The sequence below is a fragment of the Carassius auratus genome, unplaced genomic scaffold, assembly GCF_003368295.1.
Source record: "Carassius auratus strain Wakin unplaced genomic scaffold, ASM336829v1 scaf_tig00044323, whole genome shotgun sequence".
Taxonomy (NCBI): Eukaryota; Metazoa; Chordata; class Actinopteri; order Cypriniformes; family Cyprinidae; genus Carassius; species Carassius auratus.
The window spans coordinates 41,367-55,000 of record NW_020526823.1 but is presented as its reverse complement, the minus strand read 5'-3'; the positions used below and the strand labels follow the sequence as shown (position 1 = coordinate 55,000).

At 37.5% G+C, this 13,634-nt stretch overlaps 5 non-coding genes across 5 annotated transcripts; all 5 read left to right on the top strand.

Moving 5' to 3' along the window:
* The first annotated feature begins 4,194 nt into the window (after window positions 1-4,194).
* LOC113087015 (5S ribosomal RNA) lies at window positions 4,195-4,313 on the top strand. The gene has a single exon (XR_003285181.1). It is a non-coding gene; the product is annotated as a 5S ribosomal RNA (ribosomal RNA).
* Window positions 4,314-5,002: 689 nt separating this feature from the next.
* LOC113086998 (5S ribosomal RNA) lies at window positions 5,003-5,121 on the top strand. The gene has a single exon (XR_003285166.1). It is a non-coding gene; the product is annotated as a 5S ribosomal RNA (ribosomal RNA).
* A 2,023-nt stretch (window positions 5,122-7,144) lies between these two features.
* Window positions 7,145-7,263, top strand: LOC113087026 (5S ribosomal RNA). Its single transcript, XR_003285190.1, has one exon. It is a non-coding gene; the product is annotated as a 5S ribosomal RNA (ribosomal RNA).
* Window positions 7,264-10,347: 3,084 nt separating this feature from the next.
* On the top strand, window positions 10,348-10,466 carry LOC113087014 (5S ribosomal RNA). The gene has a single exon (XR_003285180.1). It is a non-coding gene; the product is annotated as a 5S ribosomal RNA (ribosomal RNA).
* Window positions 10,467-11,501: 1,035 nt separating this feature from the next.
* Window positions 11,502-11,620, top strand: LOC113086986 (5S ribosomal RNA). The gene has a single exon (XR_003285155.1). It is a non-coding gene; the product is annotated as a 5S ribosomal RNA (ribosomal RNA).
* The last annotated feature ends 2,014 nt before the right edge of the window (window positions 11,621-13,634 follow it).

The following is a 13,634-nucleotide window of genomic DNA, read 5'->3' as shown; positions in this document are numbered from 1 at the left end:
GTACCTGGTGCTGTAAGCTTTTTGGAAATTTTTCACTTAGTATATAATAATTTTGCCAAACAATAGACTCAATGCCCGATCTCTAAATATTAGCAGGTTTGGGCCTGGTTAGTACATGGATGGGAGACTGCCTGGGAATACCAGGGCTTTAAACTTTTTGGAAATTTTTCACAAATTATATAATAATCTTGCAAAAAAAAAAAAAAAAAAAAAAAGTCAATGCCAAACCTGCTCAATATTAGCAGGTTTGGGCCTGGTTAGTACATGGATGGGAGACTGCCTGGGAATACCAGGACATTAAACTTTTTGGAAATTTTTCACAAATTATATAATAATCTTGCAAAAAAAAAAAAAAATAAAGAGTCAATGCCCGATCTCTGAATATTAGCAGGTTTGGGCCTGGTTAGTACTTGGATGAGAGACTGCCTAGGAATACCAGGTGCTTTAAGCTTTTGGGTTTTCTTTCCTACTTATATGATGTACTGGCGATTAGATTGGAATATCAGGTGCTGTAAGCTTTTTGGAAATTTTTCACTTAGTAAATAATAATTTTGCCAAACAATAGAGTCAATGCCCAATCTCTAAATATTAGCAGGTTTGGGCCTGGTTAGTACTTGGATGAGAGACTGCCTAGGAATACCAGGTGCTTTAAGCTTTTGGGTTTTCTTTCCTACTTATATAATGTACTGGCGATTATATTGGAATATCAGGTGCTGTAAGCTTTTTGGAAATTTTTCACTTAGTAAATAATAATTTTGAGTCAATGCCCGATCTCTGAATATTAGCAGGTTTGGGCCTGGTTAGTACATGGATGGGAGACTGCCTGGGAATACCAGGGCTTTAAACTTTTTGGAAATTGTTCACGAATTATATAAAAATTTTGAAAAATAAAGAGTCAATGCCTGATCTCTGAATATTAGCAGGTTTGGGCCTGGTTAGTACTTGGATGGGAGACCGTCTAGGAATACCAGCTGCTTTAAGCTTTTGGATTTTCTTTCCTACTTATATAATGTACTGGCGATTAGATTGGAATACCAGGTGCTGTAAGCTTTTTGGAAATTTTTCACTTAGTATATAACAATTTTGCCAAACAATAGAGTCAATGCCCGATCTCTGAATATTAGCAGGTTTGGGCCTGGTTAGTACATGGATGGGAGACTGCCTGGGAATACCAAGGCTTTAAACTTTTTAGAAATTTTTCACAAATTATATAATAATCTTGCAAAAGAAAAAGAGTCAATGCCCGATCTCTGAATATTAGCAGGTTTGGGCCTGGTTAGTACTTGGATGGGAGACTGCCTGGGAATACCAGGGCTTTAAACTTTTTGGAAATTTTTCACGAATTATATAATAATATTGCAAAAAATATAAATAAAAAAAATAATTGGGAAAAATGCCCAATCTCTGAAAATTAGCAGGTTTGGGCCTGGTTAGTACATGGATGGGAGACTGCCTGGGAATACCAGGGCTTTAAACGTTTTGGAAATTTTTCACAAATTATATAATAATCTTGCAAAAAAAAAAAAAAGTCAATGCCCGATCTCTGAATATTAGCAGGTTTGGGCCTGGTTAGTACTTGGATGAGAGACCGCCTAGGAATACCAGGTGCTTTAAGCTTTTGGGTTTTCTTTTCCTACTTATATAATGTACTGGCGATTAGATTGGCTGATCTTTAAAAAGCCCTCTCTTTGCAGCAGTCTTCGCTTACGGCCATACCAACCTGGCAATGCCCGATCTCTAAACATTAGCAGGTTTGGGCCTGGTTAGTACATGGATGGGAGACTGCCTGGGAATACCAGGGCTTTTGGGTTTTCTTTCCTACTTATATAATGTACTGGCGATTAGATTGGAGTACCAGGTGCTGTAAGCTTTTTGGAAATTTTTAACTTAGTATATAATAATTTTGCCAAACAATAGACTCAATGCCCGATCTCTAAATATTAGCAGGTTTGGGCCTGGTTAGTACATGGATGGGAGACTGCCTGGGAATACCAGGACTTTAAACTTTTTGGAAATTTTTCACAAATTATATAATAATCTTGCAAAAAAAAAAAAAAAGAGTCAATGCCCGATATCTGAATATTAGCAGGTTTGGGCCTGGTTAGTTCTTGGATGGGAGACCGCCTGGGAATACCAGGTGCTGTAAGCTTTTTGGAAATTTTTCACTTAGTATATAATAATTTTGCCAAACAATATAGTCAATGCCCGATCTCTGAATATTAGCATTTTTGGGTCTGGTTAGTACATGGATGGGAGACTGCCTGGGAATACCAAGGCTTTAAACTTTTTGGAAATTTTTCACAAATTATATAATAATCTTGCAAAAAAAAAAAAAAAGTCAATGCCCGATCTCTAAATATTAGCAGGTTTGGGCCTGGTTAGTACTTGGATGAGAGACTGCCTAGGAATACCAGGTGCTTTAAGCTTTTGGGTTTTCTTTTCCTACTTATATAATGTACTGGCGATTAGACTGGCTGATCTTTAAAAAGCCCTCTCTTTGCAGCAGTCTTCGCTTACGGCCATACCAACCTGGCAATGCCCGATCTCTAAACATTAGCAGGTTTGGGCTTGGTTAGTACATGGATGGGAGACTGCCTGGGAATACCAGGGCTTTAAACTTTTTGGAAATTGTCCACAATTAATGTAATAATAATCTTGCAAAAAAAAAAAAAAAAGAGTCAATGCCCGATCTCTGAATATTAGCAGGTTTGGGCCTGGCTAGTACTTGGATGAGAGACTGCCTAGGAATACCAGGTGCTTTAAGCTTTTGGGTTTTCTTTCCTACTTATATGATGTACTGGCGATTAGATTGGAATATCAGGTGCTGTAAGCTTTTTGGAAATTTTTCACTTAGTAAATAATAATTTTGCCAAACAATAGAGTCAATGCCCGATCTCTAAATATTAGCAGGTTTGGGCCTGGTTAGTACTTGGATGAGAGACTGCCTAGGAATACCAGGTGCTTTAAGCTTTTGGGTTTTCTTTCCTACTTATATAATGTACTGGCGATTATATTGGAATATCAGGTGCTGTAAGCTTTTTGGAAATTTTTCACTTAGTAAATAATAATTTTGAGTCAATGCCCGATCTCTGAATATTAGCAGGTTTGGGCCTGGTTAGTACATGGATGGGAGACCTCCTGGGAATACCAGGTGCTGTAAGCTTTTTGGAAATTTTTCACTTAGTATATAATAATTTTGCCAAACAATAGAGTCAATGCCCGATCTCTAAATATTAGCAGGTTTGGGCCTGGTTAGTACATGGATGGGAGACTGCCTGGGAATACCAGGGCTTTAAACTTTTTGGAAATTTTTCACGAATTATATAATAATCTTGCAAAAAAAAAAAAATAATAATAAATGAATAAAAAAAAAAATAAGTGGGAAAAATGCCCGATCTCTGAAAATTAGCAGGTTTGGGCCTGGTTAGTACATGGATGGGAGACTGCCTGGGAATACCAGGGCTTTAAACTTTTTGGAAATTTTTCACAAATTACATAATAATCTTGCAAAAAAAAAAAAAAAAATGATTCAATGCCCGATCTCTGAATATTAGCAGGTTTGGGCCTGGTTAGCACTTGAATGAGAGACCGCCTAGGAATAGCAGGTGCTTTGAGCTTTTGGGTTTTCTTTCCTACTTATATAATGTACTGGCGATTAGATTGAGTACCAGGTGCTGTAAGCTTTTTGGAAATTTTTCACTTAGTATATAATAATTTTGCCAAACAATAGACTCAATGCCCGATCTCTAAATATTAGCAGGTTTGGGCCTGGTTAGTACATGGATGGGAGACTGCCTGGGAATACCAGGGCTTTAAACTTTTTGGAAATTTTTCACAAATTATATAATAATCTTGCAAAAAAAAAAAAAAAAAGTCAATGCCAAACCTGCTCAATATTAGCAGGTTTGGGCCTGGTTAGTACATGGATGGGAGACTGCCTGGGAATACCAGGGCTTTAAACTTTTTGGAAATTTTTCACAAATTATATAATAATCTTGCAAAAAAAAAAAAAAAAAAAGAGTCAATGCCCGATCTCTGAATATTAGCAGGTTTGGGCCTGGTTAGTACTTGGATGACAGACTGCCTTGGAATACCAGGTGCTTTAAGCTTTTGGGTTTTCTTTGCCTACTTATATAATGTACTGGCGATTAGATTGGCTGATCTTTAAAAAGCCCTCTCTTTGCAGCAGTCTTCGCTTACGGCCATACCAACCGGGCAATGCTCGATCTCGTCTGATCTCGGAAGCGAAGCAGGTTAGGGCCTGGTTAGTTCTTGGATGGGAGACCGCCTGGGAATACCAGGTGCTGTAAGCTTTTTGGAAATTTTTCACTTAGTATATAATAATTTTGCCAAACAATATAGTCAATGCCCGATCTCTGAATATTAGCAGGTTTGGGTCTGGTTAGTACATGGATGGGAGACTGCCTGGGAATACCAGGACTTTAAACTTTTTGGAAATTTTTCACAAATTATATAATAATCTTGCAAAAAAAAAAAAAGTCAATGCCCGATCTCTGAATATTAGCAGGTTTGGGCCTGGTTAGTACTTGGATGAGAGACCGCCTAGGAATACCAGGTGCTTTAAGCTTTTGGGTTTTCTTTTCCTACTTATATAATGTACTGGCGATTAGACTGGCTGATCTTTAAAAAGCCCTCTCTTTGCAGCAGTCTTCGCTTACGGCCATACCAACCTGGCAATGCCCGATCTCTAAACATTAGCAGGTTTGGGCCTGGTTAGTACTTGGATGAGAGACTGCCTAGGAATACCAGGTGCTTTAAGCTTTTGGAATTTTTTCACTTAGTATATAATAAATTTGGCAAAAAATAGAGTCAATGCCCGATCTCTAAATTTTAGCAGGTTTAGGTCTGGTTAGTTCTTGGATGAGAGACCGCCTAGGAATACTAGGTGCTTTAAGCTTTTGGGTTTTCTTTCCTACTTATATAATGTACTGGCGAGTAGATTGGCTGATCTTTAAATAGCATTCTCTTTGCAGCAGCCTTCGCTTACGGCCATACCAGCCTGGCTATGCCCGATCTCGTCTGATCTCGGAAGCTAAGCAGGTTTGGGCCTGGTTAGTACTTGGATGGGAGACCGCCTGGGAATACCAGGTGCTGTAAGCATTTTGGAAATTTTTGACTTAGTATGTAATAATTTTGCCAAAAAATAGAGTCAATGCCCAATCTCTGAATATAAGCAGGTTTGGGCCAGTTTAGTACATGGATGGGAGACAGCCTGGGAATACCAGGTGCTTTAAATTTTTGGATATTTTTCACGAATTATATAATAATCTTGCAAAAAAAAAAAAAAAAAAAAAGACACAATGCCCAATCTCTTAATCTTAGCAGTTTAATGTATGGTTAGTACTTGGTTGAAAGACCGCCTAGGAATACCAGGTGCTTAAAGCTTTTGGAATTTTTTCACTTAGTATATAATAATTATGTGTTTTATGTTCTGTCGCTGTCATTCTGTTGTACTGCGGAGCTTCTGTCACGAAAACAAATTCCTCGTATGTGTAAACATACCTGGCAATAAAGCTCATTCTGATTCTGATTCTGATAAATTTGGCAAAAAATAGAGTCAATGCCCGATCTCTGAATATAAGCAGGTTTAAGCCAGGTTAGTACATGGATGGGAGACTGCCTGGGAATACCAGGTGCTTTAAATTTTTGGATATTTTTCACAAATTATATAATAATCTTGCAAAAAAAGAAAAAAGAGTCAATGCCCGATCTCTGAATATAAGCAGGTTTGGGCCAGGTTAGTACATGGATGGCAGACTGCCTGGGAATACCAGGTGCTTTAAATTTTTGGATATTTTTCACGAATTATATAATAATCTTGCAAAAAAAAGAAAAAAGAGTCAATGCCCGATCTCTGAATCTTAGCAGGTTAAGGTCTGGTTAGTACTTGAATGAGAGACCGCCAAGGAATACCAGGTGCTTTAAGCTTTTGGAATTTTTTCACTTAGTATATAATAAATTTGGCAAAAATTAGAGTCAATGCCCGATCTCTGAATATAAGCAGGTTTAAGCCAGGTTAGTACATGGATTGGAGACTGCCTGGGAATACCAGGTGCTTTAAATTTTTGGAATTTTTTCACTTAGTATATAATAAATTTGGCAAAAAATAGAGTCAATGCCCGATCTCTGAATATAAGCAGGTTTAAGCCAGGTTAGTACATGGATGGGAGACTGCCTGGGAATACCAGGTGCTTTAAATTTTTGGATATTTTTCACGAATTATATAATAATCTTGCAAAAAAGAAAAAAGAGTCAATGCTCGATCTCTGAATATAAGCAGGTTTGGGCCAGGTTAGTACATGGATGGGAGACAGCCTGGGAATACCAGGTGCTTTAAATTTTTGGATATTTTTCACGAATTATATAATAATCTTGCAAAAAAAAAAAAAAAAAAGAGACAATGCCCAATCTCTGAATCTTAGCAGGTTTAGGTATGGTTAGTACTTGGTTGAAAGACCGCCTAGGAATACCAGGTGCTTAAAGCTTTTGGAATTTTTTCACTTAGTATATAATAAATTTGGCAAAAAATAGAGTCAATGCCCGATCTCTGAATATAAGTAGGTTTAAGCCAGGTTAGTACATGGATGGGAGACTGCCTGGGAATACCAGGTGCTTTAAATTTTTGGATATTTTTCACGAATTATATAATAATCTTGCAAAAAAGAAAAAAGAGTCAATGCTCGATCTCTGAATATAAGCAGGTTTGGGCCAGGTTAGTACATGGATGGGAGACAGCCTGGGAATACCAGGTGCTTTAAATTTTTGGATATTTTTCACGAATTATATAATAATCTTGCAAAAAAAAAAAAAAAGAGACAATGCCCAATCTCTGAATCTTAGCAGGTTTAGGTATGGTTAGTACTTGGTTGAAAGACCGCCTAAGAATACCAGGTGCTTAAAGCTTTTGGAATTTTTTCACTTAGTATATAATAAATTTGGCAAAAAATAGAGTCAATGCCCGATCTCTAAATTTTAGCAGGTTTAGGTCTGGTTAGTACTTGGATGAGAGACCGCCTAGGAATACTAGGTGCTTTAAGTTTTGGGGTTTTCTTTCCTACTTATATAATGTACTGGCGAGTAGATTGGCTGATCTTTAAATAACATTCTCTTTGCAGCAGTCTTCGCTTACGGCCATACCAGCCTGGCTATGCCCGATCTCGTCTGATCTCGGAAGTTAAGCAGGTTTGGGCCTGGTTAGTACTTGGATGGGAGACCGCCTGGGATTACCAGGTGCTTTAAATTTTTGGATATTTTTCACAAATTATATAATAATCTTGCAAAAAAAAAAAAAAAAAGAGTCAATGCCCGATCTCTGAATTTTAGCAGGTTTAGGTCTAGTTAGTACTTGGATGAGAGACCGCCAAGGAATACCAAGTGCTTTAAGCTTTTGGAATTTTTTCACTTAGTATAGAATAAATTTGGCAAAAAATAGAGTCAATGCCGAATCTCTGAATATAAGCAGGTTTAAGCCAGGTTAGTACATGGATGGGAGACTGCCTGGGAATACCAGGTGCTTTAAATTTTTGGATATTTTTCACAAATTATATAATAATCTTGCAAAAAAAGAAAAAAGAGTCAATGCCCGATCTCTGAATATAAGCAGGTTTGGGCCAGGTTAGTACATGGATGGCAGACTGCCTGGGAATACCAGGTGCTTTAAATTTTTGGATATTTTTCACGAATTATATAATAATCTTGCAAAAAAAAAAAAAAAAAATAGAGTCAATGCCCGATCTCTGAATCTTAGCAGGTTTAGGTCTGGTTAGTACTTGGTTGAAAGACCGCCTAGGAACACCAGGTGCTTAAAGCTTTTGGAATTTTTTCACTTAGTATATAATAAATTTGGCAAAAAATAGAGTCAATGCCCGATGTCTGAATATAAGCAGGTTTAAGCCAGGTTAGTACATGGATGGGAGACTGCCTGGGAATACCAGGGCTTTTGGGTTTTCTTTCCTACTTATATAATGTACTGGCGATTAGATTGGAGTACCAGGTGCTGTAAGCTTTTTGGAAATTTTTAACTTAGTATATAATAATTTTGCCAAACAATAGACTCAATGCCCGATCTCTAAATATTAGCAGGTTTGGGCCTGGTTAGTACATGGATGGGAGACTGCCTGGGAATACCAGGACTTTAAACTTTTTGGAAATTTTTCACAAATTATATAATAATCTTGCAAAAAAAAAAAAAAAGAGTCAATGCCCGATATCTGAATATTAGCAGGTTTGGGCCTGGTTAGTTCTTGGATGGGAGACCGCCTGGGAATACCAGGTGCTGTAAGCTTTTTGGAAATTTTTCACTTAGTATATAATAATTTTGCCAAACAATATAGTCAATGCCCGATCTCTGAATATTAGCATTTTTGGGTCTGGTTAGTACATGGATGGGAGACTGCCTGGGAATACCAAGGCTTTAAACTTTTTGGAAATTTTTCACAAATTATATAATAATCTTGCAAAAAAAAAAAAAAAGTCAATGCCCGATCTCTAAATATTAGCAGGTTTGGGCCTGGTTAGTACTTGGATGAGAGACCGCCTAGGAATACCAGGTGCTTTAAGCTTTTGGGTTTTCTTTTCCTACTTATATAATGTACTGGCGATTAGACTGGCTGATCTTTAAAAAGCCCTCTCTTTGCAGCAGTCTTCGCTTACGGCCATACCAACCTGGCAATGCCCGATCTCTAAACATTAGCAGGTTTGGGCCTGGTTAGTACATGGATGGGAGACTGCCTGGGAATACCAGGGCTTTAAACTTTTTGGAAATTGTCCACAATTAATGTAATAATAATCTTGCAAAAAAAAAAAAAAAAAGAGTCAATGCCCGATCTCTGAATATTAGCAGGTTTGGGCCTGGCTAGTACTTGGATGAGAGACTGCCTAGGAATACCAGGTGCTTTAAGCTTTTGGGTTTTCTTTCCTACTTATATGATGTACTGGCGATTAGATTGGAATATCAGGTGCTGTAAGCTTTTTGGAAATTTTTCACTTAGTAAATAATAATTTTGCCAAACAATAGAGTCAATGCCCGATCTCTAAATATTAGCAGGTTTGGGCCTGGTTAGTACTTGGATGAGAGACTGCCTAGGAATACCAGGTGCTTTAAGCTTTTGGGTTTTCTTTCCTACTTATATAATGTACTGGCGATTATATTGGAATATCAGGTGCTGTAAGCTTTTTGGAAATTTTTCACTTAGTAAATAATAATTTTGAGTCAATGCCCGATCTCTGAATATTAGCAGGTTTGGGCCTGGTTAGTACATGGATGGGAGACCTCCTGGGAATACCAGGTGCTGTAAGCTTTTTGGAAATTTTTCACTTAGTATATAATAATTTTGCCAAACAATAGAGTCAATGCCCGATCTCTAAATATTAGCAGGTTTGGGCCTGGTTAGTACATGGATGGGAGACTGCCTGGGAATACCAGGGCTTTAAACTTTTTGGAAATTTTTCACGAATTATATAATAATCTTGCAAAAAAAATAAATAATAATAAATGAATAAAAAAAAAAATAAGTGGGAAAAATGCCCGATCTCTGAAAATTAGCAGGTTTGGGCCTGGTTAGTACATGGATGGGAGACTGCCTGGGAATACCAGGGCTTTAAACTTTTTGGAAATTTTTCACAAATTACATAATAATCTTGCAAAAAAAAAAAAAAAAGATTCAATGCCCGATCTCTGAATATTAGCAGGTTTGGGCCTGGTTAGCACTTGAATGAGAGACCGCCTAGGAATAGCAGGTGCTTTGAGCTTTTGGGTTTTCTTTCCTACTTATATAATGTACTGGCGATTAGATTGAGTACCAGGTGCTGTAAGCTTTTTGGAAAATTTTCACTTAGTATATAATAATTTTGCCAAACAATAGACTCAATGCCCGATCTCTAAATATTAGCAGGTTTGGGCCTGGTTAGTACATGGATGGGAGACTGCCTGGGAATACCAGGGCTTTAAACTTTTTGGAAATTTTTCACAAATTATATAATAATCTTGCAAAAAAAAAAAAAAAAAGTCAATGCCAAACCTGCTCAATATTAGCAGGTTTGGGCCTGGTTAGTACATGGATGGGAGACTGCCTGGGAATACCAGGGCTTTAAACTTTTTGGAAATTTTTCACAAATTATATAATAATCTTGCAAAAAAAAAAAAAAAAAAGAGTCAATGCCCGATCTCTGAATATTAGCAGGTTTGGGCCTGGTTAGTACTTGGATGACAGACTGCCTTGGAATACCAGGTGCTTTAAGCTTTTGGGTTTTCTTTGCCTACTTATATAATGTACTGGCGATTAGATTGGCTGATCTTTAAAAAGCCCTCTCTTTGCAGCAGTCTTCGCTTACGGCCATACCAACCGGGCAATGCTCGATCTCGTCTGATCTCGGAAGCGAAGCAGGTTAGGGCCTGGTTAGTTCTTGGATGGGAGACCGCCTGGGAATACCAGGTGCTGTAAGCTTTTTGGAAATTTTTCACTTAGTATATAATAATTTTGCCAAACAATATAGTCAATGCCCGATCTCTGAATATTAGCAGGTTTGGGTCTGGTTAGTACATGGATGGGAGACTGCCTGGGAATACCAGGACTTTAAACTTTTTGGAAATTTTTCACAAATTATATAATAATCTTGCAAAAAAAAAAAAAGTCAATGCCCGATCTCTGAATATTAGCAGGTTTGGGCCTGGTTAGTACTTGGATGAGAGACCGCCTAGGAATACCAGGTGCTTTAAGCTTTTGGGTTTTCTTTTCCTACTTATATAATGTACTGGCGATTAGACTGGCTGATCTTTAAAAAGCCCTCTCTTTGCAGCAGTCTTCGCTTACGGCCATACCAACCTGGCAATGCCCGATCTCTAAACATTAGCAGGTTTGGGCCTGGTTAGTACATGGATGGGAGACTGCCTGGGAATACCAGGGCTTTAAACCTTTTGGAAATTGTTCACAATTTATGTAATAATAATCTTGCAAAAAAAAAAAAGAGTCAATGCCCGATCTCTGAATATTAGCAGGTTTGGGCCTGGTTAGTACTTGGATGAGAGACTGCCTAGGAATACCAGGTGCTTTAAGCTTTTGGGTTTTCTTTCCTACTTATATGATGTACTGGCGATTAGATTGGAATATCAGGTGCTGTAAGCTTTTTGGAAATTTTTCACTTAGTAAATAATAATTTTGCCAAACAATAGCGTCAATGCCCGATCTCTAAATATTAGCAGGTTTGGGCCTGGTTAGTACTTGGATGAGAGACTGCCTAGGAATACCAGGTGCTTTAAGCTTTTGGAATTTTTTCACTTAGTATATAATAAATTTGGCAAAAAATAGAGTCAATGCCCGATCTCTAAATTTTAGCAGGTTTAGGTCTGGTTAGTTCTTGGATGAGAGACCGCCTAGGAATACTAGGTGCTTTAAGCTTTTGGGTTTTCTTTCCTACTTATATAATGTACTGGCGAGTAGATTGGCTGATCTTTAAATAGCATTCTCTTTGCAGCAGCCTTCGCTTACGGCCATACCAGCCTGGCTATGCCCGATCTCGTCTGATCTCGGAAGCTAAGCAGGTTTGGGCCTGGTTAGTACTTGGATGGGAGACCGCCTGGGAATACCAGGTGCTGTAAGCATTTTGGAAATTTTTGACTTAGTATGTAATAATTTTGCCAAAAAATAGAGTCAATGCCCAATCTCTGAATATAAGCAGGTTTGGGCCAGTTTAGTACATGGATGGGAGACAGCCTGGGAATACCAGGTGCTTTAAATTTTTGGATATTTTTCACGAATTATATAATAATCTTGCAAAAAAAAAAAAAAAAAAAGACACAATGCCCAATCTCTTAATCTTAGCAGTTTAATGTATGGTTAGTACTTGGTTGAAAGACCGCCTAGGAATACCAGGTGCTTAAAGCTTTTGGAATTTTTTCACTTAGTATATAATAATTATGTGTTTTATGTTCTGTCGCTGTCATTCTGTTGTACTGCGGAGCTTCTGTCACGAAAACAAATTCCTCGTATGTGTAAACATACCTGGCAATAAAGCTCATTCTGATTCTGATTCTGATAAATTTGGCAAAAAATAGAGTCAATGCCCGATCTCTGAATATAAGCAGGTTTAAGCCAGGTTAGTACATGGATGGGAGACTGCCTGGGAATACCAGGTGCTTTAAATTTTTGGATATTTTTCACAAATTATATAATAATCTTGCAAAAAAAGAAAAAAGAGTCAATGCCCGATCTCTGAATATAAGCAGGTTTGGGCCAGGTTAGTACATGGATGGCAGACTGCCTGGGAATACCAGGTGCTTTAAATTTTTGGATATTTTTCACGAATTATATAATAATCTTGCAAAAAAAAGAAAAAAGAGTCAATGCCCGATCTCTGAATCTTAGCAGGTTAAGGTCTGGTTAGTACTTGAATGAGAGACCGCCAAGGAATACCAGGTGCTTTAAGCTTTTGGAATTTTTTCACTTAGTATATAATAAATTTGGCAAAAATTAGAGTCAATGCCCGATCTCTGAATATAAGCAGGTTTAAGCCAGGTTAGTACATGGATTGGAGACTGCCTGGGAATACCAGGTGCTTTAAATTTTTGGAATTTTTTCACTTAGTATATAATAAATTTGGCAAAAAATAGAGTCAATGCCCGATCTCTGAATATAAGCAGGTTTAAGCCAGGTTAGTACATGGATGGGAGACTGCCTGGGAATACCAGGTGCTTTAAATTTTTGGATATTTTTCACGAATTATATAATAATCTTGCAAAAAAGAAAAAAGAGTCAATGCTCGATCTCTGAATATAAGCAGGTTTGGGCCAGGTTAGTACATGGATGGGAGACAGCCTGGGAATACCAGGTGCTTTAAATTTTTGGATATTTTTCACGAATTATATAATAATCTTGCAAAAAAAAAAAAAAAAAGAGACAATGCCCAATCTCTGAATCTTAGCAGGTTTAGGTATGGTTAGTACTTGGTTGAAAGACCGCCTAGGAATACCAGGTGCTTAAAGCTTTTGGAATTTTTTCACTTAGTATATAATAAATTTGGCAAAAAATAGAGTCAATGCCCGATCTCTGAATATAAGTAGGTTTAAGCCAGGTTAGTACATGGATGGGAGACTGCCTGGGAATACCAGGTGCTTTAAATTTTTGGATATTTTTCACGAATTATATAATAATCTTGCAAAAAAGAAAAAAGAGTCAATGCTCGATCTCTGAATATAAGCAGGTTTGGGCCAGGTTAGTACATGGATGGGAGACAGCCTGGGAATACCAGGTGCTTTAAATTTTTTGGATATTTTTCACGAATTATATAATAATCTTGCAAAAAAAAAAAAAAAAAAAATAGAGTCAATGCCCGATCTCTGAATCTTAGCAGGTTTAGGTCTGGTTAGTACTTGGTTGAAAGACCGCCTAGGAACACCAGGTGCTTAAAGCTTTTGGAATTTTTTCACTTAGTATATAATAAATTTGGCAAAAAATAGAGTCAATGCCCGATCTCTGAATATAAGCAGGTTTAAGCCAGGTTAGTACATGGATGGGAGACTGCCTGGGAATACCAGGTGCTTTAAATTTTTGGATATTTTTCACAAATTATATAATAATCTTGCAAAAAAAGAAAAAAGAGTCAATGCCCGATCTCTG